Genomic DNA, 26,486 nt, shown 5'->3' on the forward strand with positions numbered 1-26,486 from the left:
ATTATAGGACCACTACTTATTCATCAGTTATTCAGCACACTACTATGTTACACAGCCCTATTATTCCCTATGATATCCTATGATACCCATCCCTATGATACACATCCCTATGATATCGTGTGATACTATGATTCACAGCCCTATGATTCCCTATGATATCCTATGATACTATGATACACATCCCTATGATATCCTGTGATACTATGATACACGGCCCTATGATTCCCTATGATACTATAATACCCATCCCAATGATATCCTATGATACTATGACACACATCCCTATTGGCCAGTGGAGGCGGCGCCAGACATTATAGCACCAGTACTTAATTATCCCCAACATCATTCTGAGATAACGGTTTATTTACATAAACATACACGCAGTAGTGAAAACACTGGAAAGTCAATACCTAACACGAATTTCCCGAGTCTCTGCAGCCTCCCACCACGTATAGGGCACCTCTCCTATGTCCCACTGTTCAGAGGCATATATTTATCCTACTGTTCAGCAGCCTAAAATCTGTCCTGTTTCCTACTGTTCAGTAGCCTACATCCTTATCTACTGTGTGTTTATTCTCATGTGTTCTCATGTTACCTAACTGATTAAAACGATTTCCACACTGGGAGGAGTGGTAAGGCTTCTCCCCTGTGTGTGTATTCTCTCATGTGTTTTCAAGTTTAAAAACTGGGTAAAACTCTTTCCACACTGGGAGCAGTGGTACAGCTTTTCTCCTGTGTGTATTCTCTCATGCCGTTTCAGGTCCCCTAACTGGGTAAAATCCTTTCCACACTGGGAGCAGTGGTAAGGCTTCTCTCCTGTCTGTATTCTCTCATGCCGTTTCAGGACCCCTAACTGGGTAAAATCCTTTCCACACTGGGAGCAGTGGTACAGCTTTTCTCCTGTGTGTACTCTCTCATGTTGTTTCAGGTCCCCTAACTGGTTACAACCCTTACCACACTGGGAGCAGTGGTAAGGCTTGTCTCCTGTGTGTGATCTCTCATGTTTTTTAAGGTAGCTTTTCTGATTAAAACTCTTTCCACACTGGGAGCAGTGGTAAGGCTTCTCCCCTGTGTGTAATTGCTTGTGTGTTTTCAGGTTACATAAGTGGATAAAACTCTTTCCACACTGGGAGCAGTGGTAAGGCTTCTCCCCTGTATGTATTATCTCATGTGTTTTCAGGTTACGTAAGTGGGTAAAACTCTTTCCACACTGGGAGCAGTGGTACAGCTTTTCTCCTGTGTGTATTCTCTCATGTCGTTTCAGGTCACCTAAGTGGTTACAACCCTTTCCACACTGGGAGCAATAGTACAGATTTTCTCCTGTGTGTATTCTCTCATGTCGTTTCAGGTCACCTAAGTGGTTACAACCCTTTCCACACTGGGAGCAATAGCACAGATTTTCTCCTGTGTGTATTCTCTCATGTCGTTTCAGGTCACCTAACTGGTTACAACCCTTCCCACACTGGGAGCAGTGGTAAGGCTTTTCTCCTGTGTGCATTCTCTCGTGTTTTTTCAGGTAGCTTTTCTGGTTAAAACACTTTCCACACTGGGAGCAGCAGTAAGGCTTCTCCCCCGTGTGTAATTGCTCATGTGTTTTCAGGTTATTTAAGTGAGTAAAATTCTTTCCACACTGGGAGCAATGGTAAGGCTTCTGCCCTGTGTGTATTCTCTCATGTGTTTTCAGGTTACGTAAGTGGGTAAAACTCCTTCCACACTGGGAGCAGCGGTACAGCTTTTCTCCTGTGTGTATTCTCTCATGTGTTTTCAGATTACACAAGTGGGTAAAACTCTTTCCACACTGGGAGCAGTGGTAAGGCTTCTCCTCTATGTGTATTCTCTCGTGTTTTTTCAGGTAGCTTTTCTGGTTAAAACCCTTTCCACACTGGGAGCAGTGGTAAGGCTTCTCCCCTGTGTGTATTCTCTCGTGTTGGTTCAGGTGTCCTTTCTGGTTAAAACTCTTTCCACAGTGGGAACACTGGTGTCTTCTTGCTGGTTTGGACGTCCCTGGCTCTGGTTCTTCTGAGTCTGGTCTTTCTCCTGCTAAAGACAGAGTGTTCATTTAAATAGAGACCTGAATGAAACCTCCACATGATAAAACGGCCTTGCTACGAGGGTAAATCCTAATCAGATCCCTCAATAACCTGAGGCCAGTTTTAACAATCTTAGTGTGATTTTAAAACAAATATTGTAGAGCTTCCTGGTAATTACTGATAATATGTTTACATTACTTGTTTTTTTCATTCTGTTTTACAAGTCAGAACACAAAAAAACTAAACAGTTCTAGGACACTGAAGACACAGACGTCGCTGGATTCCAATCGAGCAGGTGGTTCTAAATATATAACTTTCATAGATGTATGATACAGAATGCAAAAAATAAAACAAAAAATAAAAACAAAAAATAAGTAAATGGGACCTTTTGTGTGGAAGTCCAAAACTAGTTTTTACGTCGAAGGCACAAAGCACATCAGTAACATCTCCCCGTTGTTGAAAGGGTTCGACACAGTGCTGTTTAAATGGACCAATTTCTTATTTATACATTCACAGATTTTCAACATGTTGACTATCGTTGATGTCATATTTTGGGTAAAGTAAAAAATAAGGTGAAATATTTGGGGTAGATGTTCCTAAAACTGATAGTTACTATATATAGTAAGTCTATATACAGCCATATCATAGAGTTTGAAAAGGCATGTTCATTCTCATGTGATGAATAACCTATGACATCATATGTTTCTAAAACTGATAGCAACTATACTGAACAAAAATATAAACGCAACATGTAAAGTGTTGGTCCCATGTTTCATGAGCTGAAAAAAAAGATAGCAGAATTTTCCCCCATACGTACAAAATGCTTATTTCTCTTGAATTGGGCACAAATTTTGCATCCCTGTTAGTGAACATTTCTCCTTTGCCAAAATAATCCATCCACCTGACAGGTGTGGCATATCAAGAAGCTGATTAAACAGCATTATCATTACACAGGTGCACCTTGTGCCGGGGACAATAAAAGGCCACTCTAAAATGTGCAGTTTTGTCACACAACACGATGCCACAGATGTCTCAGAGGGAGCGGGCAATTGGCTGACTGCAGGAATGTCCACTGGAGCTGTTGCCAGGGAATTTCATGTACAGTACCAGTCAAAAGTTAGGACTCACCTACTCATTCAAGGGTTTTTCTTCATTTTTACTATTTTCTACATTGTGGAATAATAGTGAAGACATCAATACTATGAAAAACACATATGGAATCATGTTGTAACCAAAAAAAGTGTTAAACAAATCTAAATATATATTCGATTCTTCAAAGTAGCCACCCTTTGCCTTGATGACAGCTTGGCATTCTCTCAACCAGCTTCACCTGGAATGCTTTTCCAACAGTCTTGTAGGAGTTCCCACATATGCTGAGCATCGGGTGATTGTGGAGGCCAGGTCATCTTATGCAGCACTCCATCACTCTCCTTCTTGGTCAAATAGCCCTTACACAGCCTGGAGGTGTGTTGGGTCATTGTCTTGTTGAAAAACAAATGATAGGCCCACTAAGCCCAAACCAGATGGGATGGTGTATCACTGCAGAATGCTGTGGTAGCCATGCTGGTTAAGTGTGCCTTGAATTCTAAATAAATCACAGACAGTGTCACCAACAAAGTACCCCCACTCCACCTTCTCCATGCTTCACGGTGGGAACCACACATGTGGAGATCATCCGTTCACCTACTCTGTGTCTCACAAAGACACGCCGGTTGGACCCGAAAATCTTAAATTTGGACTCATCAGACCAAAGGACAGATCTAATGTCCATTGCTTGTGTTTCTTGGCCCAAGCAAGTCTCTTCTTCTTATTGGTGTCCTTTAGTAGTTGTTTCTTTGCAGCAATTTGACAATGAAGGCCTGATTCACGCAGTCTCCTCTGAACAGTTGATGTTGAGATGTGTCTGTTACTTGAACTCTGTGAAGCAGTTATTTGGGCTGCAATTTGAGTAATGAACTTTTCCTCTGGGTCTTCCTTTCCTGTGGTGGTCCTCATGAGAGCAAGTTTCATCATAGCTCTTTTGCGACTGTACTTGAAGAAACATTAAAAAAGTTATTGAACTTTTCCGGATTGACTGACCCTCAAGTAATGATGGACTGTCTTTTCTCTTTGCTTAATTGAGCTGTTCTTGTCATAATGTGGACTTGGTCTTTTACCAAATAGGGCTATCTTCTGTATACCACCGCTACCTTGTCACAACACAACTGATTGGCACAAATGCCTTAAGAAGAAAATAAATTCCACAAATTTACTTTTAAGAAGGCACACCTGTTAATTAAAATGCATTCTACGAGCCTACCTCATCAAGCTGGTTGAGAGAATTCCAAGAGTGTGCAAAGCTGTCATCGATGCAAAGGGTGGCTAATTTGAAGAATCTCAAATATAAAATATATTTATTTGTTGAACACTTTTTTGTTTACTACATGATTCCTTATGTGTTATTTCATAGTTGATGTCTTCACTATTATTCTACAATGTAGAACATAGTAAAAATAAAGAAAAACCCTGGAATGAGTAGGCGTGTCCAAACTTTTGACTGGTACTGTAAATTCCTTTACCATAAGCCGCCTCCAACGTCGTTTTAGAGAATTTGGCAGTACGTCCAACCGGCTTCACAAATGCAGACCACGTGTAACCACACCCACCCAGGACCTCCACATCCGGCTTCTTCACCTGAAGGAGACTGAGACCAGCCACCTGGACCATGCGTAACCACACCCGCCCAGGACCTCCACATCCGGCTTCTTCACCTGAGGGAGACTGAGACCAGCCACCTGGACAGCTGATGGAACCGAGTAGAACGTCTCTCTGTAATAAAGCCATTTTGAGGGGGAAAACTAATTCTGATTGGCTGGGCCTGGCTCCCCAGTGGGTGGGCCTATGCCCAGTCATGTGAAGTCCGCAGATCAGGGCCTAATGAATGTATTGACATTGACTGACATATATGAACTGTAAATCGTTGAAATTGTTGCGTTTATGTTTTGTTCAGTCTATATATAGCCATATTATACAGTATGAAAAGGCTTGTTCATCCACATGTCATGAATTCACTGTGACATCATATGTGTATACGTTTTATTAGACTTATGACGTAATAGATCATATGGGTTGAGTCGTGTTTTATGATGTAATAGATCATATGGGTTGAAAAGTGTTTTATGATGTAATAGATCATATGGGTTGAAAAGTGTTTTATAACGTAATAGATCATATGCGTTGAGTAGTGTTTTATGATGTAATAGATCATATGGGTTGAAAAGTGTTTTATGATGTAATAGATCATATGGGTTGAAAAGTGTTTTATAACGTAATAGATCATATGGGTTGAAAAGGGTTTTATGATGTAATAGATCATATGGGTTGAAAAGTGTTTTATTATGTAATAGATCATACGGGTTGAACAGTGTTTTATTATGTAATTGATCATACGGGTTGAGTAGTGTTTTATGATGTAATAGATCATACGGGTTGAGTAGTGTTTTATGATGTAATAGATCATACGGGTTGAGTAGTGTTTTATGATGTAATAGATCATACGGGTTGAGTAGTGTTTTATGATGTAATAGATCATACGGGTTGAGTAGTGTTTTATGATGTAATAGATCATACGTGTTGAGTAGTGTTTTATGATGTAATAGATCATACGGGTTGAGTAGTGTTTTATGATGTAATAGATCATATGGGTTGAGTAGTGTTTTATGATGTAATAGATCATATGGTTTGAGTAGTGTTTTATGATGTAATAGATCATATGGGTTGAGTAGTGTTTTATGATGTAATGGATCATATGGGTTGAAAAGTGTTTTATGATGTAATAGATCATATGGGTTGAGTAGTGTTTTATGATGTAATAGATCATATAGGTTGAGTAGTGTTTTATGATGTAATAGATCATGTGGGTTGAGTAGTGTTTTATGATGTAATAGATCATATGGGTTTGAAAAGTGTTTTATGATGTAATAGATCATATGGGTTGAAAAGTGTTTTATAATGTAATAGATCATATGGGTTGAGTAGTGTTTTATGATGTAATAGATCATATGGGTTGAAAAGTGTTTTATGATGTAATAGATCATATGGGTTGAGTAGTGTTTTATGATGTAATAGATCATATGGGTTGAGTAGTGTTTTATGATGTAATAGAACATACGGGTTGAGTAGTGTTGTATGATGTAATAGATCATACGGGTTGAGTAGTGTTTTATGATGTAATAGATCATACGGGTTGAGTAGTGTTTTATGATGTAATAGATCATACGGGTTGAGTAGTGTTTTATGATGTAATAGATCATATGTGTTGAGTAGTGTTTTATGATGTAATAGATTATATAGGTTGAGTAGTGTTTTATGATGTAATAGATCATATGGGTTGAGTAGTGTTTTATGATGTAATAGATCATACGGGTTGAGTATTGTTTTATGATGTAATAGATCATACGGGTTGAGTAGTGTTTTGTGATGTAATAGATCATATGTGTTGAGTAGTGTTTTATGATGTAATAGATCATATGGTTTGAGTAGTGTTTTATGATGTAATAGATCATATGGTTTGAGTAGTGTTTTATGATGTAATAGATCATATGGTTTGAGTAGTGTTTTATGATGTAATAGATCATATGGGTTGAGTAGTGTTTTATGATGTAATGGATCATATGGGTTGAAAAGTGTTTTATGATGTAATAGATCATATGGGTTGAAAAGTGTTTATGAATGAATAGAACATATGGGTTGAAAAGTGTTTTATGATGTAATAGATCATATGGGTTGAAAAGTGTTTTATGATGTAATAGATCATAGGGGTTGAGTAGTGTTTTTATGATGTAATAGATCATACGGGTTGAGTAGTGTTTTATGATGTAATAGATCATACGGGTTGAGTAGTGTTGTATGATGTAATAGATCATACGGGTTGAGTAGTGTTTTATGATGTAATAGATAATACGGGTTGAGTAGTGTTTTATGATGTAATAGATCATACGGGTTGAGTAGTGTTTTATGATGTAATAGATCATATGTGTTGAGTAGTGTTTTATGATGTAATAGATCATATGGTTTGAGTAGTGTTTTATGATGTAATAGATCATATGGTTTGAGTAGTGTTTTATGATGTAATAGATCATACGGGTTGAGTAGTGTTTTATGATGTAATAGATCATATGTGTTGAGTAGTGTTTTATGATGTAATAGATCATATGGTTTGAGTAGTGTTTTATGATGTAATAGATCATACGGGTTGAGTAGTGTTTTATGATGTAATAGATTATATAGGTTGAGTAGTGTTTTATGATGTAATAGATCATATGGGTTGAGTAGTGTTTTATGATGTAATAGATCATACGGGTTGAGTAGTGTTTATGATGTAATAGATCATATGGGTTGAGTAGTGTTTTATGATGTAATAGATCATATGGGTTGAGTAGTGTTTTATGATGTAATAGATCATACGGTTGAGTAGTGTTTTATGATGTAATAGATCATACGGGTTGAGTAGTGTTTTATGATGTAAGTGATCATACAGGGTTTGGTTTATGATGTAACTAGATCATACGGGTTTGAGTAGTGTTTTATGATGTAATAGATCATATGGTTTGAGTAGGGTTTTATGATGTAATAGATCATATGGGTTGATGTATTGGTTTTATGATGTAATGGATCATATGTGTTGAAAAGTGTTTTATGATGTAATAGATCATATGTGTTGAAAAGTGTTTTATGATGTAATAGATCATATGGGTGAAAGTGTTTTTCTATGATGTAATAGATCATATGGGTTGAAAAGTGTTTTATGATGTAATAGATCATATGGTTTAAGTAGTGTTTTATGATGTATAGATCATATGGTTGAGTAGTGTTTATGATGTAATAGATCATACGGGTTGAGTAGTGTTTTATGATGTAATAGATCATATGGGTTGAAAAGTGTTTTATGATGTAATAGATCATATGGGTTGAAAAGTGTTTTATAAAGTAATAGATCATATGGGTTGAGTAGTGTTTTATGATGTAATAGATCATATGGGTTGAGTAGTGTTTTATGATGTAATAGATCATATGGGTTGAAAAGTGTTTTATGATGCAATATATTATATGGGTTGAGTAGTGTTTTATGATGTAATAGATTATATACGGGTTGAGTAGTGTTTTATGATGTAATAGATCATACGGGTTTGAGTAGTGTTTTATGATGTAATAGATTCATACGGGTTGAGTAGTGTTTTATGATGTAATAGATCATACGGGTTGGGTAGTGTTTTATGATGTAATAGATCATACGGGGTTGAGTAGTGTTTTATGATGTAATGGATCATATGTGTTGAGTAGTGTTTTATGATGTAATAGATCATATTGGTTTTGAGTAGTGTTTTTATGATGTAATAGATTCCATACAGGGGTTGAGTAGTGTTTTATGATGTAATAGATTATATAGGTTGAGTAGTGTTTTATGATGTAATAGATCATATGGGTTGAGTAGTGTTTTATGATGTAATAGATCATACGGGTTGAGTAGTGTTTTAATGATGTAATAGATCATACGGGTTGGATATTGTTTATGATGTATAGATCATACGGGTTGAGTAGTGTTTTGTGATGTAATAGATCATATGTGTTGAGTAGTGTTTTGTGATGTAATAGATCATATGTGTTTGAGTAGTGTTTTGTGATGTAATAGATCATATGTGTTGAGTAGTGTTTTATGATGTAATAGATCATATGTTTGAGTAGTGTTTTATGATGTAATAGATCATATGGTTTGAGTAGTGTTTTATGATGTCATAGATCATATGGTTTGAGTTAGTGTTTTTATGATGTAATAGATCATATGGGTTGAGTAGTGTTTTATGATGTAATGGATCATATGGGTTGAAAAAGTGTTTTATGATGTAATAGATCATATGGGTTGAAAAGTGTTTTATGATGTAATAGATCATATGGGTTGAAAAGTGTTTTGATGTAATAGATCATATTGGTGAAAAGTGTTTTATGAATGAATAGATCATATGGGTTGAAAAGTGTTTTATGATGTAATAGATCATATGGGTTGAAAAGTGTTTTATGATGTAATAGATCATAGGGCTTGAGTAGTGTTTTATGATGTAATAGATCATACGGGTTGAGTAGTGTTTTATGATGTAATAGATTATATAGGTTGAGTAGTGTTTTATGATGTAATAGATTCATATGGGTTGAGTAGTGTTTTATGATGTAATAGATCATACGGGTTGAGTAGTGTTTTATGATGTAATAGATCATATGGGTTGAGTAGTGTTTTATGATGTAATAGATCATATGGGTTGAGTAGTGTTTTATGATGTAATAGATCATACGGGTTGAGTAGTGTTTTATGATGTAATAGATCATATGGGTTGAGTAGTGTTTTATGATGTAATAGATCATACGGGTTGAGTAGTGTTTTGTGATGTAATAGATCATACGGGTTGAGTAGTGTTTTATGATGTAATAGATCATATGGTTGAGTAGTGTTTTATGATGTAATAGATCATATGGTTGAGTAGTGTTTTATGATGTAATAGATCATACGGGTTGAGTAGTGTTTTATGATGTAATAGATCATATGGGTTGAGTAGTGTTTTTGATGTAATAGATCATATGGGTTGAGTAGTGTTTTATGATGTAATAGATCATATGGGTTGAGTAGTGTTTTATGATGTAATAGATCATATGGGTTGAGTAGTGTTTTATGATGTAATAGATCATATGGGTTGAGTAGTGTTTTATGATGTAATAGATCATATGGTTGAGTAGTGTTTTGATGTAATAGATCATATGGGTTGAGTGTTTTATGATGTAATAGATCATATGGGTTGAGTAGTGTTTTATGATGTAATAGATCATATGGGTTGAGTAGTGTTTTATGATGTAATAGATCATATGGGTTGAGTAGTGTTTTATGATGTAATAGATCATATGGGTTGAAGTGTTTTATGATGTAATAGATCATATGGGTTGAGTAGTGTTTTATGATGTAATAGATCATATGGGTTGAGTAGTGTTTTATGATGTAATAGATCATATGGGTTGAGTAGTGTTTTATGATGTAATAGATCATACGGGTTGAGTAGTGTTTTATGATGTAATAGATCATACGGGTTGAGTAGTGTTTTATGATGTAATAGATCATAGGGTTGAGTAGTGTTTTATGATGTAATAGATCATATGGTTGAGTAGTGTTTTATGATGTAATAGATCATACGGGTTGAGTAGTGTTTTATGATGTAATAGATATATAGGTTGAGTAGTGTTTTGATGTAATAGATCATATGGGTTGAGTAGTGTTTTATGATGTAATAGATCATATGGGTTGAGTAGTGTTTTATGATGTAATAGATCATACGGGTTGAGTAGTGTTTTATGATGTAATAGATCATACGGGTTGAGTAGTGTTTTATGATGTAATAGATCATATGGTTGAGTAGTGTTTTATGATGTAATAGATCATATGGTTGAGTAGTGTTTTATGATGTAATAGATCATACGGGTTGAGTAGTGTTTTATGATGTAATAGATCATAGGTTGAGTAGTGTTTTATGATGTAATAGATCATATGGGTTGAGTAGTGTTTTATGATGTAATAGATCATATGGGTTGAGTAGTGTTTTATGATGTAATAGATCATATGGGTTGAGTAGTGTTTTATGATGTAATAGATCATACGGGTTGAGTAGTGTTTTATGATGTAATAGATCATATGGGTTGAGTAGTGTTTTATGATGTAATAGATCATATGGGTTGAAAAGTGTTTTATGTAATAGATCATATGGGTTGAAAAGTGCTTTATTATGTAATAGATCATATGGGTTGAAAAGTGCTTTATGATGTAATAGATCATATGGGTTGAAAAGTGCTTTATGATGTAATAGATCATATGGGTTGAAGTGTTTTATGATGTAATAGATCATATGGGTTGAAGTGTTTTATGATGTAATAGATCATATGGGTTGAGTAGTGTTTTATGATGTAATAGATCATATGGGTTGAAGTGTTTTATGATGTAATAGATCATATGGGTTGAGTAGTGTTTTATGATGTAATAGATCATATGGGTTGAGTAGTGTTTTATGATGTAATAGATCATATGGTTGAGTAGTGTTTTATGATGTAATAGATCATATGGGTTGAGTAGTGTTTTATGATGTAATAGATCATATGGTTGAAGTGTTTTATGATGTAATAGATCATATGGGTTGAGTAGTTTTATGATGTAATAGATATGGTTGAGTAGTGTTTTATGATGTAATAGATCATATGGGTTGAGTAGTGTTTTATGATGTAATAGATCATATGGGTTGAGTGTTTTATGATGTAATAGATCATATGGGTTGAAGTGTTTTATGATGTAATAGATCATATGGGTTGAAAAGTGTTTTATGATGTAATAGATCATATGGGTTGAAAAGTGTTTTATGATGTAATAGATCATATGGGTTGAAGTGTTTTATGATGTAATAGATCATATGGGTTGAAAAGTGTTTTATGATGTAATAGATCATATGGGTTGAAAAGTGTTTTTGATGTAATAGATCATATGGGTTGAGTAGTGTTTTATGATGTAATAGATCATATGGGTTGAGTAGTGTTTTATGATGTAATAGATCATATGGGTTGAGTAGTGTTTTATGATGTAATAGATCATATGGGTTGAGTAGTGTTTTATGATGTAATAGATCATATGGGTTGAGTAGTGTTTTATGATGTAATAGATCATATGGGTTGAGTAGTGTTTTATGATGTAATAGATCATATGGTTGAGTAGTGTTTTATGATGTAATAGATCATATGGGTTGAGTAGTGTTTTATGATGTAATAGATCATATGGGTTGAAAGTGTTTTATGATGTAATATCATATGGGTTGAAAAGTGTTTTATGATGTAATAGATCATATGGGTTGAAGTGTTTTATGATGTAATAGATCATATGGGTTGAAGTGTTTTATGATGTATAGATCATATGGTTGAGTAGTGTTTTATGATGTAATAGATCATATGGTTGAGTAGTGTTTTATGATGTAATAGATCATATGGGTTGAGTAGTGTTTTATGATGTAATAGATCATATGGGTTGAGTAGTGTTTTATGATGTAATAGATCATATGGGTTGAGTGTTTTATGATGTAATAGATCATACGGGTTGAGTAGTGTTTTATGATGTAATAGATCATAGGGTTGAGTAGTGTTTATGATGTAATAGATCATACGGGTTGAGTAGTGTTTTATGATGTAATAGATCATACGGGTTGAGTAGTGTTTTATGATGTAATAGATCATAGGGTTGAGTAGTGTTTTATGATGTAATAGATCATATGGGTTGAAAGTGTTTTATGTAATAGATCATATGGGTTGAGTAGTGTTTTATGATGTAATAGATCATATGGGTTGAGTAGTGTTTTATGATGTAATAGATCATATGGGTTGAAAGTGTTTTATGATGATAATATCATATGGGTTGAAAAGTGTTTTATGATGTAATAGATCATATGGGTTGTAGTGTTTTATGATGTAATAGATCATATGGGTTGAAAAGTGTTTTATGATGTAATAGATCATATGGGTTGAGTAGTGTTTTATGATGTAATAGATCATAGTTGGGTAGTGTTTTATGATGTAATAGATCATACGGTTGAGTAGTGTTTTATGATGTAATGATCATATGTTGAGTAGTGTTTTATGATGTAATAGATCATATGGTTGAGTAGTGTTTTATGATGTAATAGATCATAGGGTTGAGTAGTGTTTTATGATGTAATAGATCATATGGTTGAGTTGTTTTATGATGTAATAGATCATATGGGTTGAGTAGTGTTTTATGATGTAATAGATCATATGGGTTGAGTAGTGTTTTATGATGTAATAGATCATATGGGTTGAGTAGTGTTTTATGATGTAATAGATCATATGGGTTGAGTATGTTTTATGATGTAATAGATCATATGGGTTGAAGTGTTTTATGATGTAATAGATCATATGGGTTGAAGTGTTTTGATGTAATAGATCATATGTGTTGAGTCGTGTTTTATGATGTTAATAGATCATATGGTTTGAGTAGTGTTTTTATGATGTAATAGATCATATGGTTTGAGTAGTGTTTATGATGTACTAGATCATATGGTTTTTTATGATGTATCATTTCGAGTAGTGTTTTATGATGTAATAGATCATATGGGTTGAGTAGTGTTTATGATGTAAGAGATCATATGGGTTGAAAAGTGTTTTATGATGTAATAGATCATATGGTTGAAAAGTGTTTTAGATGTAATAGATCATATGGGATTGAAAAGTGTTTATGATGTATAGATCATATGGGTTTGAAAAGTGTTTTTATGAATGTAATAGATCAATATGGTTGAAAGTGTTTTATGATGTAATAGATCATATGGGTTGAAGTAGTGTTTATGATGTAATAGATCATACGGGTTGAGTAGTGTTTTATGATGTAATAGATCATATGGGTTGAGTAGTGTTTTATGATGTAATAGATTCATATGGGTTGAGTAGTGTTTTATGATGTAATAGATCATACGGGTTGATAGTGTTTTATGATGTAATAGATCATACGGGTTGAGTAGTGTTTTATGATGTAATAGATCATACGGGTTGAGTAGTGTTTTGTGATGTAATAGATCATACGGGTGAGTAGTGTTTTATGATGTAATAGATCATATGTGTTGAGTAGTGTTTTATGATGTAATAGATCATATGGTTTGAGTAGTGTTTTATGATGTAATAGATCATACGGGTTGAGTAGTGTTTTATGATGTAATAGATCATATGGGTTGAGTAGTGTTTTGTGATGTAATAGATCATATGGGTTGAGTAGTGTTTTATGATGTAATAGATCATACGGGTTGAGTAGTGTTTTATGATGTAATAGATCATACGGGTTGAGTAGTGTTTTTATGATGTAATAGATCATACGGGTTGAGTAGTGTTTTGTGATGTAATAGATCATATGTGTTGAGTAGTGTTTTATGATGTAATAGATCATATGGTTTGAGTAGTGTTTTATGATGTAATAGATCATATGGTTTGAGTAGTGTTTTATGATGTAATAGATCATATGGTTTGAGTAGTGTTTTATGATGTAATAGATCATATGGGTTGAGTAGTGTTTTATGATGTAATGGATCATATGGGTTGAAAAGTGTTTTATGATGTAATAGATCATATGGGTTGAAAAGTGTTTTATGATGTAATAGATCATATGGGTTGAAAGTGTTTTATGAATGAATAGATCATATGGGTTGAAAAGTGTTTTATGATGTAATAGATCATATGGGTTGAAAAGTGTTTTATGATGTAATAGATCATAGGGGTTGAGTAGTGTTTTATGATGTAATAGATCATACGGGTTGAGTAGTGTTTTATGATGTAATAGATCATACGGGTTGAGTAGTGTTTTATGATGTAATAGATCATACGGGTTGAGTAGTGTTTTATGATGTAATAGATCATATGGTTGAGTAGTGTTTTATGATGTAATAGATCATATGGTTTGAGTAGTGTTTTATGATGTAATAGATCATACGGGTTGAGTAGTGTTTTATGATGTAATAGATTATATAGGTTGAGTAGTGTTTTATGATGTAATAGATCATATGGGTTGAGTAGTGTTTTATGATGTAATAGATCATATGGGTTGAGTAGTGTTTTATGATGTAATAGATCATACGGGTTGAGTAGTGTTTTATGATGTAATAGATCATACGGGTTGAGTAGTGTTTTATGATGTAATAGATCATATGGGTTGAGTAGTGTTTATGATGTAATGGATCATATGGGTTGAAAAGTGTTTTATGATGTAATAGATCATATGGGTTGAAAAGTGTTTTATGATGTAATAGATCATATGGGTTGAAAGTGTTTTATGATGTAATAGATCATATGGGTTGAAAGTGTTTTTATGATGTAATAGATCATATGGGTTGAAAAGTGTTTTATGATGTAATAGATCATATGGGTTGAAAAGTGTTTTATGATGTAATAGATCATATGGGTTGAAAAGTGTTTGATGTAATAGATCATACGGGTTGAGTAGTGTTTTATGATGTAATAGATCATACGGGTTGAAAGTGTTTTATAACGTAATAGATCATATGGGTTGAGTAGTGTTTTATGATGTAATAGATCATATGGGTTGAGTAGTGTTTTATGATGTAATAGATCATATGGGTTGAAAAGTGTTTTATGATGCAATATATTATATGGGTTGAATAGTGTTTTATGATGTAATAGATCATATGGGTTAAAGTGTTTTTATGATGTAATAGATCATACGGGTTGAGTAGTGTTTTATGATGTAATAGATTATATAGGTTGAGTAGTGTTTTATGATGTAATAGATCATATGGGTTGAGTAGTGTTTTATGATGTAATAGATCATACGGGTTGAGTAGTGTTTTATGATGTAATAGATCATATGGGTTGAGTAGTGTTTTATGATGTAATAGATCATATGGGTTGAGTAGTGTTTTATGATGTAATAGATCATACGGGTTGAGTAGTGTTTTATGATGTAATAGATCATACGGGTTGAGTAGTGTTTTATGATGTAATAGATCATACGGGTTGAGTAGTGTTTTATGATGTAATAGATCATATGGTTTGAGTAGTGTTTTATGATGTAATAGATCATATGGGTTGAGTAGTGTTTTATGATGTAATGGATCATATGTGTTGAAAAGTGTTTTATGATGTAATAGATCATATGTGTTGAAAAGTGTTTTATGATGTAATAGATCATATGGGTTGAAAAGTGTTTTATGATGTAATAGATCATATGGGTTGAAAAGTGTTTTATGATGTAATAGATCATATGGTTTAAGTAGTGTTTTATGATGTAATAGATCATATGGTTTGAGTAGTGTTTTATGATGTAATAGATCATATGGGTTGAGTAGTGTTTTATGATGTAATAGATCATATGGGTTGAAAAGTGTTTTATGATGTAATAGATCATATGGGTTGAAAAGTGTTTTATGATGTAATAGATCATACGGGTTGAGTAGTGTTTTATGATGTAATAGATCATACGGGTTGAGTAGTGTTTAATGATGTAATAGATCATACGGGTTGAGTAGTGTTTAATGATGTAATAGATCATACGGGTTGAGTAGTGTTTTATGATGTAATAGATCATACGGGTTGAGTAGTGTTTTATGATGTAATAGATCATACGGGTTGAAAAGTGTTTTATGATGTAATAGATCATATGGGTTGAAAAGTGTTTTATAAAGTAATAGATCATATGGGTTGAGTAGTGTTTTATGATGTAATAGATCATATGGGTTGAGTAGTGTTTTATGATGTAATAGATCATATGGGTTGAAAAGTGTTTTATGATGCAATATATTATATGGGTTGAGTAGTGTTTTATGATGTAATAGATTATATAGGTTGAGTAGTGTTTTATGATGTAATAGATCATACGGGTTGAGTAGTGTTTTATGATGTAATAGATCATACGGGTTGAGTAGTGTTTTATGATGTAATAGATCATACGGGTTGGGTAGTGTTTTATGATGTAATAGATCATACGGGTTGAGTAGTGTTTTATGATGTAATGGATCATATGTGTTGAGTAGTGTTTTATGATGTAATAGATCATATGGTTTGAGTAGTGTTTTATGATGTAATAGATCATACGGGTTGAGTAGTGTTTTATGATGTAATAGATTATATAGGTTGAGTAGTGTTTTATGATGTAATAGATCATATGGGTTGAGTAGTGTTTTATGATGTAATAGATCATATGGGTTGAGTAGTGTTTTATGATGTAATAGATCATACGGGTTGAGTAGTGTTTTATGATGTAATAGATCATACGGGTTGAGTATTGTTTTATGATGTAATAGATCATACGGGTTGAGTAGTGTTTTGTGATGTAATAGATCATATGTGTTGAGTAGTGTTTTGTGATGTAATAGATCATATGTGTTGAGTAGTGTTTTATGATGTAATAGATCATATGGTTTGAGTAGTGTTTTATGATGTAATAGATCATTTGGTTTGAGTAGTGTTTTATGATGTAATAGATCATATGGTTTGAGTAGTGTTTTATGATGTAATAGATCATATGGGTTGAGTAGTGTTTTATGATGTAATGGATCATATGGGTTGAAAAGTGTTTTATGATGTAATAGATCATATGGGTTGAAAAGTGTTTTATGATGTAATAGATCATATGGGTTGAAAAGTGTTTTGATGTAATAGATCATATGGGTTGAAAAGTGTTTTATGAATGAATAGATCATATGGGTTGAAAAGTGTTTTATGATGTAATAGATCATATGGGTTGAAAAGTGTTTTATGATGTAATAGATCATGTGGGTTGAGTAGTGTTTTATGATGTAATAGATCATACGGGTTGAGTAGTGTTTTATGATGTAATAGATCATATGGGTTGAGTAGTGTTTTATGATGTAATAGATCATATGGGTTGAGTAGTGTTTTATGATGTAATAGATCATACGGGTTGAGTAGTGTTTTATGATGTAATAGATCATACGGGTTGAGTAGTGTTTTATGATGTAATAGATCATACGGGTTGAGTAGTGTTTTGTGATGTAATAGATCATACGGGTTGAGTAGTGTTTTATGATGTAATAGATCATATGTGTTGAGTAGTGTTTTATGATGTAATAGATCATATGGTTTGAGTAGTGTTTTATGATGTAATAGATCATACGGGTTGAGTAGTGTTTTATGATGTAATAGATCATATGGGTTGAGTAGTGTTTTGTGATGTAATAGATCATATGGGTTGAGTAGTGTTTTATGATGTAATAGATCATACGGGTTGAGTAGTGTTTTATGATGTAATAGATCATACGGGTTGAGTAGTGTTTTATGATGTAATAGATCATACGGGTTGAGTAGTGTTTTGTGATGTAATAGATCATATGTGTTGAGTAGTGTTTTATGATGTAATAGATCATATGTTGAGTAGGTTTTATGATGTAATAGATCATATGGTTTGAGTAGTGTTTTATGATGTAATAGATCATATGGTTTGAGTAGTGTTTTATGATGTAATAGATCATATGGGTTGAGTAGTGTTTTATGATGTAATGGATCATATGGGTTGAAAGTGTTTTATGATGTAATAGATCATATGGGTTGAAAAGTGTTTTATGATGTAATAGATCATATGGGTTGAAAAGTGTTTTATGAATGAATAGATCATATGGGTTGAAAAGTGTTTTATGATGTAATAGATCATATGGGTTGAAAAGTGTTTTATGATGTAATAGATCATAGGGGTTGAGTAGTGTTTTATGATGTAATAGATCATACGGGTTGAGTAGTGTTTTATGATGTAATAGATCATACGGGTTGAGTAGTGTTTTATGATGTAATAGATCATACGGGTTGAGTAGTGTTGTATGATGTAATAGATCATACGGGTTGAGTAGTGTTTTATGATGTAATAGATCATACGGGTTGAGTAGTGTTTTATGATGTAATAGATCATACGGGTTGAGTAGTGTTTTATGATGTAATAGATCATATGTGTTGAGTAGTTTTTTTTCATGATGTAATAGATCATATGGTTTGAGTAGTGTTTTATGATGTAATAGATCATACGGGTTGAGTAGTGTTTTATGATGTAATAGATTATATAGGTTGAGTAGTGTTTTATGATGTAATAGATCATATGGGTTGAGTAGTGTTTTATGATGTAATAGATCATATGGGTTGAGTAGTGTTTTATGATGTAATAGATCATACGGGTTGAGTAGTGTTTTATGATGTAATAGATCATACGGGTTGAGTAGTGTTTTATGATGTAATAGATCATATGTGTTGAGTAGTGTTTTATGATGTAATAGATCATATGGTTTGAGTAGTGTTTTATGATGTAATAGATCATACGGGTTGAGTAGTGTTTTATGATGTAATAGATTATATAGGTTGAGTAGTGTTTTATGATGTAATAGATCATATGGGTTGAGTAGTGTTTTATGATGTAATAGATCATATGGGTTGAGTAGTGTTTTATGATGTAATAGATCATACGGGTTGAGTAGTGTTTTATGATGTAATAGATCATACGGGTTGAGTAGTGTTTTATGATGTAATAGATCATATGGGTTGAGTAGTGTTTTATGATGTAATGGATCATATGGGTTGAAAAGTGTTTTATGATGTAATAGATCATATGGGTTGAAAAGTGTTTTTATGATGTAATAGATCATATGGGTGAAAAGTGCTTTATGATGTAATAGATCATATGGGTTGAAAAGTGTTTTATGATGTAATAGATCATATGGGTTGAAAAGTGTTTTATGATGTAATAGATCATATGGGTTGAAAAGTGTTTTATGATGTAATAGATCATATGGGTTGAAAAGTGTTTTATGATGTAATAGATCATATGGGTTGAAAAGTGTTTGATGTAATAGATCATACGGGTTGAGTAGTGTTTTATGATGTAATAGATCATACGGGTTGAGTAGTGTTTTATGATGTAATAGATCATATGTGTTGAGTAGTGTTTTATGATGTAATAGATCATAGGTTTTGAGTAGTGTTTTATGATGTAATAGATCATACGGGTTGAGTAGTGTTTTATGATGTAATAGATTATATAGGTTGAGTAGTGTTTTATGATGTAATAGATCATATGGGTTGAGTAGTGTTTTATGATGTATAGATCATATGGGTGAGTAGTGTTTTATGATGTACTAGATCATACGGGTTGAGTAGTGTTTTGTGATGTAATAGATCATATGTGTTGAGTAGTGTTTTGTGATGTAATAGATCATATGTGTTGAGTAGTGTTTTATGATGTAATAGATCATATGGTTTGAGTAGTGTTTTATGATGTAATAGATCATATGGTTTGAGTAGTGTTTTATGATGTAATAGATCATATGGGTTGAGTAGTGTTTTATGATGTAATGGATCATATGGGTTGAAAAGTGTTTTATGAGTAATAGATCATATGGGTTGAAAAGTGTTTTATGATGTAATAGATCATATGGGTTGAAAAGTGTTTATGATGTAATAGATCATATGGGTGAAAGTGTTTTATGATGTAATAGATCATATGGGTTGAAAAGTGTTTTATGAATGTAATAGATCATATGGGTTGAAAAGTGCTTTATGATGTAATAGATCATATGGGTTGAAAAGTGTTTTATGATGTAATAGATCATATGGGTTGAAAAGTGTTTTATGATGTAATAGATCATATGGGTTGAAAAGTGTTTTATGATGTAATAGATCATATGGGTTGAAAAGTGTTTTATAACGTAATAGATCATATGGGTTGAGTAGTGTTTTATGATGTAATAGATCATATGGGTTGAGTAGTGTTTTATGATGTAATAGATCATATGGGTTGAAAAGTGTTTTATGATGCAATATATTATATGGGTTGAATAGTGTTTTATGATGTAATAGATCATATGGGTTAAAGTGTTCTATGATGCAATATATTATATGGGTTGAGTAGTGTTTTATGATGTAATAGATCATATGGGTTGAGTAGTGTTTTATGATGTAATAGATCATATGTGTTGAGTAGTGTTTTATTATGTAATAGATCATATGGGTTGAGTAGTGTTTTATTATGTAATAGATCATATGGGTTGAGTAGTGTTTTATGATGTAATAGATCATATGAAGAATGGCGCTGAAGGAGATGGCTGACGTTTTACGATCCCGTAACCAATTGTGCGATTGTGTATGCTTCTTCGCGTTATTTGTAACTTATTTTGTACATAATGTTTCTGCCACTGTGTCTTATGACCGAAAATAGCTTCTAGATATCAGGACAGCGATTACTCATCCCATACTGGAGAAATACTTTTGCTTCAATGAAGGATTTACTTCAGAAGCCGGACAAGGCCCTCATCCTCGTCATTCGCATGAGAAAGAAACGGAGGTATCACGGACGAAGGTCCGGGTGCCTTGTAAGGATCCGTCGCAAAGAGGGTAATCTACCTTTACCATCGGTCCTATTAGCCAACGTACAATCAATCGATAAAAGACGAAGTACGATTACGTATATATCCTACCAACGGGACATAAAAAACTGTTTCACCGAGTCATCATATCACAACCAGGTATTGTTGGGAGTCCCATAGGGCGACGCAGAATTGGCCAAGCGTCGTCTGATGTAGGACGTCATTGTAAAATAGAACTTGTTCTTAACTGACTAGTTAAATAAAGGTTCAATAAAGATATGGCCAACAGCAAACAGGAAAACACTCAGAGGTAGCCCTCCTAGTGGCCGGAAACTTTAATGCAGGAAAACTCAAATCTGTTTTACATAATTTCTACCAGCGCGTAAATTGTGCAACCAGAGGAAAACGCTAGACCACCTTTACTCCACACATAGACGCAAGTTTGCGGACGACACTACAGTGGTAGGCTTGATTACCAACAACGACGAGACGGCCTACAGGGAGGAGGTGAGGGCCCTCGGAGTGTGGTGTCAGGAAAATAACCTCACACTCAACGTCAACAAAACAAAGGAGATGATTGTGGAATTCAGGAAACAGCAGAGGGAGCACCCCCCTATCCACATCGACGGGACAGGAGAGGGTAGTACGTTTTAAGTTCCTCAGCGTACACTTCACGGACAAACTGAATTGGTCCACCCACACAGACAGCGTTGTGAAGAAGGCACAGCAGCGCCTCTTCAACCTCAGGAGGCTGAAGAAATTTGGCTTGTCACCAAAAGCACTCACAAACTTCTACAGATGCACAATCGAGAGCATCCTGTCGGGCTGTATCACCGCCTGGTACGGCAACTGCTCCGCCCACAACCGTAAGGCTCTCCAGAGGGTAGTGAGGTCTGCACAACGCATCACCGGGACACCTACACCACCCGATGTCACAGGAAGACCATAAAGATCATCAAGGACAACAACCACCCGAGCCACTGCCTGTTCACCCCGCTATCATCCAGAAGGCGAGGTCAGTACAGGTGCATCAAAGCAGGGACCGAGAGACTGAAAAACAGCTTCTATCTCAAGGCCATCAGACTGTTAAACAGCCACCACTAACATTTAGTGGCCGCTGCCAACATACTGACTCAACTCCAGCCACTTTAATAATGGGAATTGATGGAAATGTATGTAAAAATGTATCACTAGCCACTTTAAACAATGCCACTTAATATAATGTTTACATACCCTACATTACTCATCTCATATGTATATACTGTACTCTATATCATCTACTGTATCTTGCCATCTTTATGTAATACATGTATCACTAGCCACTTTAAACTATGCCACTTTATGTTTATATACCCTACATTACTCATCTCATATGTATATACTGTACTCTATACCATCTACTGCATCTTGCCTATGCCGTTCTGTACCATCACTCATTCATATATCTTTATGTACATATTCTTTATCCCTTTACACTTGTGTGTATAAGGTAGTAGTTGTGGAATTGTTAGATTACTCGTTGGTTATTACTGCATTGTCGGAACTAGAAGCACAAGCATTTCGCTACACTCGCATTAACATCTGCTAACCATGTGTATGAGACAAATAACATTTGTTTTGATTTGATACAAAGCTCTCCCTCGCCCTCCATGTGGCAAATTTGACCATAATTCTATCCTGATTCCTGCTTAAAAGCAAAAACTAAAGCAGGAAGCACCAGTGACTCGGTCACTAAGAAAGTGGTCAGATGAAGCAAAAGCTACAGGACTATTTTGCACAGACTGGAATATGTTCCAGGATTCTTCCGATGGCTTTGAGAAGTACACCACATCAGTCACTGGCTTCATCAATAAATGCATTGATGACGTCGTCCCCACAGTGAGCGTACGTACATACTAGAGGTCGACCGATTAATCAGCATCGGCCTTTTTGGACGCTGACTATGGCCGATTACATTGCAATCCACGAGGAAACTGCGTGGCAGGCTGACTTCATTACACGAGTGCAGCGTCAAAAGGACCTTGTGTTGCACAGAGCCAAGGTAAGTTGCTAGCTATCATTAAACTTATCTTATAAAAAGAATCAATCTTCACATAATCACTAGTTAACTACACATGGTTAATGATATTACTAGGTTAACTAGCTTGTCCTGCGTTGCATATAATCAATGTTGTGCCTGTTAATTTATCATCGAATCACAGCCTACTTCAACTTCGCCAAATAGGTGATGATTAAAAAAAGTGCATTGCTGAAAAAAGCACAATCTTTGCACAAATGTATCCAACTATAAACATCAACGCCTTTCTTAAAATCAATGCACAGAAGTAGATTTTTTTAAACCTGCATATTTAGTTAAGAAATTCATGTTAGCAGGCAATATTAACTAGGGAAATTGTGTCACTTCTCTTGTGTTCAGTGCAAGCAGAGTCAGGGTATATGGAACAGTTAGGGCCGCCGGGCTCGTTGTGAACTAATTTGCCAGAATTTGACAGAGTTGAAGTCGGAAGTTTCCATTAACTTAGGTTGGAGTCATTAAAACTCATTTTTCAACCACTCCACAAATTTCTTGTTCACAAACTATAGTTTTGGCAAGTCGGTTAGGACATCTACTTTGTGCATGACACAAGTAATTTTTCCAACAATTGTTTATAGACAGATTATTTCACTGTATCACAATTCCAGTGGGTCAGAAATGTACATACACTAAGTTGACTGTGCCTTTAAACAGCTTGGAAAATTCCAGAAAATTATGTCATGGCTTTAGAAGCTACTGATAGGCTAATTGACATAATTTTTGTCAATTGGAGGTATAACTGTGGATGTATTTCAAGGCCTACCTTCAAACGCAGTGCCTCTTTGCTTGACATCATGAGAAAATAAAAAGAAATCAGCCAAGACCTCAGAAAAAAATTGTAGACCTCCACAAGTCTGGTTCCTCCTTGGGAGCAATTTCCAAACGCCTGAAGGCACCACGTTCATCTGTACAAACAATAGTACGCAAGTATAAACACCATGGGACCCCGCAGCCGTCATATTGGCTCATTCATCCCCCTCTTCTCCCCTGTAACTATTCCCCAGGTTGTTGCTGTAAATGAGAATGTGTTCTCACTAAACATACCTGGTAAAATAAAAATAATTTAAAAAATACAACTACGGAAGGAGACGCGTTCTGTCTCCTAGAGATGAACGTACTTTGGTGCGAAAAGTGCAAATCAATCCCAGAACAACAACAAAGGACCTTGTGAAGGTGCTGGAGGAAACGGGTACAACATTATCTATGTCCACAGTAAAACAAGTCCTCAATCGACATAACCTGAAAGGTCGCTCAGCAAGGAAGAAGCCCCTGCTCCAAAACTGCCATAAAAAGCCAGACTACAGTTTGCAACTGCACATGGGGACAAAGATCATACTTTTTGGAGAAATGTCCTCTGGTCTGATGAAACAAAAATATAACTGTTTGGCTATAATGACCATCGTTATGTTTGGAGGAAAAAGGGGGGGAGGCTTGCAAGCCGAAGAACACCATCCCAACTGTGAAGCACGGGGGTGGCAGCATCATGTTGTGGGGGTGCTTTGCTGCAGGAGGGACTGGTGTACTTCACAAAATAGATGGCATCATGAGGGAGGAAAATTGTGGATATATTGAAACAACATCTCAAGACATCAGTCAGGAAGTTAGAGCTTGGTCACAAATGGGTCTTCCAAATGGACAATGACCTCAAGCATACTTCCAAAGTTGTGTCAAAATGGCTTAAGGACAACAAAGTCAAGGTATTGGAGTGGCCATCACAAAGCCCTGACCTCAATCCTATAGAAAATGTGTGGCCAGAACTGAAAAAGTGTGTGTGAGCAAGGAGGCCTACAAACCTGACTCAGTTACACCAGCTCTGTCAGAAGGAAGGGGACAAAATTCACTCAACTTATTGTGGGAAGCTTGTGGAAGGCTACCCGAAACGTTTGACCCAAGTTAAACAATTTTAAAGGCAATGCTACCAAATACTAATTGAGTGTATGTAAACTTCTGACACACTGGGAATGTGATGAAAGAAATAAAAGCTGAAATAAATCATTCTCTCTACTATTATTCTGATATTTCACATTCTTAAAATAAAGTGGTGATCCTAACTGACCTAAGATAGGGCATTTTTACAAGGATTAAATGTCAGGAATTGTGAAAAACTTAGTTTAAATGTATTTGGCTAAGGTGTATGTAAACTTCTGACTTCAACTGTAATTATGACATAACATTGAATTTTGTGCAATGTAACAGCAATATTTAGACTTATGGATGCCACCCGTTTTATAAAATATGTAACGGTTCCGTATTTCACTGAAAGAATAAACGTTTTGTTTTCGAAATTATAGTTTCTGGATTTGACCATATTAATGACCTAAGGCTTGTATTTCTATGTGTTTATTATATTATAGTTAAGTTTATGATTTGATATTTGACAGAGCAGTCTGACTGAGCAGTGGTAGGCAGCAGCAGGCTCGTAAGCATTCATTCAAACAGCACTTTCCTGCAATTGCCAGCAGCTCTTAGCAATGCTTAAAGCACAGCGCTGTTTATATATTGAAGACTCATGTTAAAAGGAACCACCAGCTTTCATATGTTCTCATGTTCTGAGCAAGGAACTTAGACGTTAGCTTTTTTACATGGCACATATTGTACTGTGTATTTGCAATATTTCTACCAAATTGAACATGTTTCATTATTTATTTGAGACTAAATAGATTTTATTTATGTATTATATTAAGTTCAAATAAAATTGTTCATTCGGTATTGTTGTAAATGTCATTATTACAAATATATATATAAAAATGTGCCGATTAATCGGTATTGGCTATTTTTGGTCCTCCAAATAAATCCGTATCGGCGTTGAAAAATCATAATCGGTCGACCTCTAGTACATACCCCAACCAGAAGTTATGGATTACAGGCAACATCTGTAATGGTGCGAAAAGGGTAGAGCTGCCGCTTTCAAAGAGCGGGACTCTAATCTGGAAGCTTATAAGAAATCCCGCTATGCCCTCCAACTAACCATCAAACAGGACTATGATCGTATCATACTACACCGGCTCCGAGGTTCGTCGGATATTTGCAGGGCAAACTATCACACACTATAAAGAGAAGCACAGCCGCGAGCTGCCCCGTGACACCTACCAGATGAGCTAAATGACTTGTATGCTCGCTTCGAGGCAAGTAACACTGAAGCATGCATGAGAGCATCAGCTGTTCCGGGTCAACATTCTCAAGGCCGCAGGGCCAGACGGATTACCCGGATGTGTACTCCGAGCATGCCTTGACCGAGTCTGTAATACCAACATAATTCAAGCAGATCACCATAGTCCCTGTGTCCAAGAACACTAAGGTAACCTACCTAAATTACTACCGACCCGTAGCACTCACGTCTGTAGCCATGAAGTGCTTTGAAAGGCTGGTCATGGCTCACATCAACACCATTATCCCAGTAACACTTAGACCCACTCCAATTTGCATACCGCCCCAACAGATCCACAGATGATGCAA

The 26,486-nt window shown here is 34.9% G+C and overlaps 1 pseudogene; it reads right to left on the minus strand.

Annotated features, from left to right (window-relative positions):
* Positions 1–653: 653 nt before the first annotated feature.
* The window catches only part of LOC120041777, a 109,473-nt pseudogene continuing 83,640 nt past the window's right edge, over positions 654–26,486 (minus strand).

The sequence above is a fragment of the Salvelinus namaycush genome, unplaced genomic scaffold (assembly GCF_016432855.1).
Source record: "Salvelinus namaycush isolate Seneca unplaced genomic scaffold, SaNama_1.0 Scaffold534, whole genome shotgun sequence".
NCBI classification, from domain to species: Eukaryota; Metazoa; Chordata; class Actinopteri; order Salmoniformes; family Salmonidae; genus Salvelinus; species Salvelinus namaycush.